The sequence below is a fragment of the Lactuca serriola genome, chromosome 1 (assembly GCF_051521515.1).
Source record: "Lactuca serriola cultivar US96UC23 chromosome 1, Lser_US96UC23_V15, whole genome shotgun sequence".
NCBI classification, from domain to species: Eukaryota; Viridiplantae; Streptophyta; class Magnoliopsida; order Asterales; family Asteraceae; genus Lactuca; species Lactuca serriola.
In genome coordinates, this window is record NC_136408.1 from 25,718,899 (window position 1) to 25,723,801 (window position 4,903).

General features: G+C 39.2%; 1 long non-coding RNA gene across 1 annotated transcript; it reads right to left on the reverse strand.

Moving 5' to 3' along the window:
• Positions 1 to 1,907: 1,907 nt before the first annotated feature.
• LOC145067824 (uncharacterized) lies at positions 1,908 to 3,007 on the reverse strand. The gene is made up of 2 exons (XR_013688895.1): positions 2,333 to 3,007; positions 1,908 to 2,053 (listed from the first exon to the last, which is right to left on the reverse strand). It is a non-coding gene; the product is annotated as an uncharacterized LOC145067824 (long non-coding RNA).
• Positions 3,008 to 4,903: the final 1,896 nt, after the last annotated feature.

Below are 4,903 nucleotides of genomic sequence, written 5' to 3' on the forward strand. Positions count from 1 at the left end.
AGGTTCATATGTACAAACTATCTATTGTATGGATGTAAAGATGATTGTGGACCAATTAAAATTTAATATATATATATATATATATATATATATATATATATATATATATATATATATATATATATATATATATATATATAAGGGTATAATAGTAATCTTTGCTATATTTAAGTTTGATAGATAATTAAAATATTTATTATTCCATTAAGTAAGGGAAATCAAAATCAAAGCCCATGATAACGAACAAAATCTTCGTCAGGTTATCACTATCGCCGCACAATCACCATTGACTACCGTCGATCAATTATCCATCACTTTCATCACCACAAAAATCCCTAATTCCGTCACACCATCATCAGCCACCACCGGTTTCGCAATCGCCACAACTAGTTTCTCGATTGCCACCACAACAGGAGACTTCGAAATCATACCTATTTCGATTTCACAAGTATACGCCACTAAACATTTATTAAGTTCTTTAATTGCATCATTTTTGTTTTCTTCTTTATGCTTTTGGTCGGTGTATGTTTAGAATATCAATCTATGAGCTCTTTATTATTATTTATATACATACTAATTCTAAACTCTTTGATGAACAGTACCTCACTGTGATCGGCTGGATTTTTTTTTTCTTTTTTGGGTTTCCTTTTGGTCACATCCACTGTTCACAATTGCTACGTGTTAGTGTTAGGGTGACAGTAATGTGTTATCTCCTTCCCTGCTTCCACCGCCAGTTTAGCCAATAACAACGTAATTAGTCGGTATCCACCGCTTCCTTCCTCTGCATCGATATACCTAATTCAGTTCCTTCCACATATTTTCTATTGGGCTAAAGGGAGTGGTAACACTCTTAGCGAATTGTCACGTCAGCTTTTTGAGTGCCACCTCATTTTTTTCCATTTAATACCTTATCTTAACATTTGGTAGGGAGTGATAACACTCCTAACATTCAATTTTTTATTTCCTTTTTCTAATTTAATTTAATTAGTTTATTTTAATAAACAAACATTTTTTTTAATATTACGTAAACATTTTTTTGATTGAATTAATGACATATTTTTTTTAATGACACACTTCATATTAACATTTGATAGCAACATAGTTTTCCTTTTATACCAATATGCTCACTGTATTTTAACTTTCATTTGATAAAATATTTTTAGTTTTCTAGCTTGAGCAATATGAAACATGAGATCGATACTAATAATTACTCGACAATATGGCATGGGTTATTGCCACTTCATCTACCACATTAGCATTAGTAGGATGTCACAAAACATTGATAATATCCCATATTTTTTAATGTTTCCATGTTAGTCAAGACTAAAGCACACCAAGACACATTTATCCATTTTGCACAAGAGAATGACAGAAGTACCCATACAAGAAGAAGAACTGAGATTACAAACAAAAAACAAGGCTACTAAACTACTTAAATGTATTTGAGTGGCAACTAAAAATACCTTAGCTTCCATCCGAGACACAGAACCTTCCAACACAACAACAAAAATAAAAAGAGTGCAATGCATATATTCATCAATTATACAAAAGCATTCATGCTCCATATATGATGACTACAATTAGTTCATCAAAGGATAACCAAAGGAGTACCACTAAAGCTATGATCATATGGATTATACAAAGATATATATTGCCCAAAGTATTTTTTTTTTTTGTTTACCTCAGAAAAGAAAGCCCAAATATTAAGATCCTTGACATGAGAGAGGTTTAATATGAATCCTTTAAACAAGTCTTCTGGTTAAACAGGACCTTAATAGATAAGATATCTACTAAGAGGATTTAGTCTTTTGGAGAAACTTGACATCAAAATCTGAATTGTCTTGTATAAATCATCTTAGCATAAAATCTTAAAATCTATATAGTTAAGAAATGATACAAGCTCTAAATTCGTTGCAAACTTCATTTTAGTTCCAAATATAACAATACATTACAAATTTGGAAAATGTAGTTCAATATCACTATAAAATGTTTTTTCTTTCATTTGAGCATTTCATCAAACACCTTGTCTTCATGTTTGTTTCAATGACCTTAGCTACAAAAAACACAATACTGTAAGAATCTATAATCGTTATTCTTCAACATTAACATAACTATATAGATAAACCTAACATAAACTTGAAGGCAAATCAGTTTTGTTCACACGGTTCCTTTAACTTTAAAGAGAAATTAAGCCTTTACAAAAGGTAAAAACCAACTTTGAGGGCCTTAAACACCTTAAAACATAATAAATCACATAAAAACAGAGTAACAGAGCAAAAAAAACTTACAAAAGAAAAGAAAAATCATAGCAAGAGGAAGGAGAAATCAGTACCTCACGTTGACGAAATCCCAGGAGAAGAACTAGAAATCGTTTGCACCAATCACATCCTTCCAGTCCATTCTCTTTCTTCTCGACATGGAGTTGACGAGCATCCCTTAGCGAGCCTCCTAGCGAGCGCTAGGGGGCGGTGTTCTCTTCCTCTTAGCGAGAGTCGCGACCCGGTAGCGAGCCTTCACTCCGTTCAGCCTTAGGTTAGGGCTCCACATATTCGCTTCCTCTTTCTTGATTCCGGTTCTTGATGCTTCCCACCGTTCCAACCTCAGGAACTGTAGATGCATGTAGATGTTTTCCTCTATCCCCACTATTCTCTCGACTTCTGCCACTCGCAACTCTCCTAGGTTGGAAGGACCACAGGTTCTTCCTCAATCATTGAATATCGATTGAACCCTAAATCATTGTCGTTGTTGGTAGTGGTGCGACGGCATGGGCTGTCGGTCGTCGTGGCCGGAGACGTGTTTGTTTACGGGTATGATACTACAAAGAAAGTCTTCACCCTCTTCGAAGTTCATATTTTTGATAAATTCCTTAGAGGTATTTTCTTAACCCTGACTTCTATGATGCATGGAAACGCCTTTCAAGGTGCCGTACCCGTATCCGATACTTGGAGGAAACGGAAACGCCAAACAGTTGGGAAACGTTTCCTGGACGTATCGGTGAAACACGAAACGTATCGGGTAAGTTTCCAAGGAGTTTCCTATTTTTTTTTGCGTGGGCTTTCTAGCCCAAATAAGCTAATGGATAATTGGGCTACCTACAACTATCAATATTACCGATCGGTGCCTCCCTAAGTCGTTGGTTAATTTTAATTGACTTTCGGTTTGACTATTACGTTTACTGCTGTAGCACCTGGTTCCTGTTACGTACTCTTTGTGTATAATATTTTAATTTTGTGCATTTTTGCCTTGGATTCGGCGAGTTGAAGGACCAACTCGCCGAGTAGGAGCGGGATAAGGCGCGGTTTGAACTTTGGACTCGGCGAGTCGGTCCCTGGACTCAGCGAGTAGACCTTGTTTGGACAAAACCCTAATCCGGGTGTTTGCACCCTATTTAAATGCTCTAACTTGGCCTTCTTCGTCCCTAACACTTCCAGAGAGCCGTAGAAAGAAACCCTAGCCCCCATATTGTTCTTGAGAGTGATTTTGGCTTTGTGGAGAAGGTTTGGAGCTTAGAGGAAGGAAGAGGAGGTTGAAGTGTGCAAGGAGGGGAAGTAGATCCGGAATCTACACTGTGAGGAGCATCCATTCAGGTAGAAAAGTTCTTACCTTGATCACTAGTTCATTAGATCCCCTTTTTGTCCCAAATTAGTGGTTTTCAAGCCTTAAAACCTCAAACTCCATGTATTATGCTCTAAGTTCTGAAAGGACTTCGGATTGGGATCTTATGAACATCTTAGAAGTATAAAGTCTCTGTGGTTGGAGTTATTGAGGTCCCTTTTGAGTGTATGACCTCTTAAAGAGCTTGGATTTGCCTTTTTGAGCTTATAGGGCCATGCATGCACGTAAAGTTTGCAACTTTACGTGATAAGCATGCCCTAGGAGCATGGATCTATGGTTTTGAAGTGTTGTCTCAGATTTGGTCTATATGGGAAGTGGGTTGAAGGGACTTGGCGAGTCTCAAAGTGGAACTCAACGAGTTCCATGAAGATGGTCTTAGACTCGGCGAGTTGGATGAACAACTCGACGAGTCCTATGAAGATTGCTTGGAACTCGACGAGTTGTTCTTCAAACTCGGCGAGTCATATGAACTTTCACTGAGAAAGAGGGGTTCAAGTGTTGAAGGTCCAACCCTTCGTATCTGCACGCGAAATTAGCAATTTAATGTGTAGCAATAGTCCCAGAACTCCAAATCCTCTTAAGGGATGCTCTGATGAGGATTTGGAAGCGAGTAGGAGGCCTGCTCGTGGGACTCGGCGAGTTGTTCTTGGACTCGGGCGAGTCGGACCACGAGTCGGTTCTATAAGTCCCGAGTGGTGAGTAAGGAGAGTGACCCGGTGAGTGGGAAGAGGGACCTGGAGAGTAGGATCAGGTTAGTAGGAGAAGGACTCGGCGAGTCCGTGCCACGACTCGGCGAGTCCAGTCAACTAGAAGTTGAATTTGACCAATGAGTTGACTTGGACCTGGGTTGGGTCGGTCAATTGACCAAGGGTATTTATGAGTGGCTAATCTATGTTTATGGATTTGTCGCCGGAGGATTACCGGTGCAACAGCCAGACGTCTAGCAGTCAGACTTTCGGTAACTACTTTTCGAGGTGAGTTACCTTCCAGTAGCGGTGGGTCTACGGCCACAATGCCGGCCCACCAATAGGAGTTGCATGATAGATGATTGTCTCTGTGATATTCATCTGGGGTTGCTACTACATGTGTTATGTTTACGTGCTAGTATGATATGTTGCTATGTGATATGTGATATGTGTTATGTGGTAGCAGTAGGGGTGAAATAGTCCCCAGTATCTGGTCGTAAGGACCGAAGGGGAGGTCAGCACCCAGATATGCTAGGCAGTATCCGGTCGTAAGGACCGAAGGGGAGACCAGCACCCAGATATGCTAGGCAGTATCCGGTCGA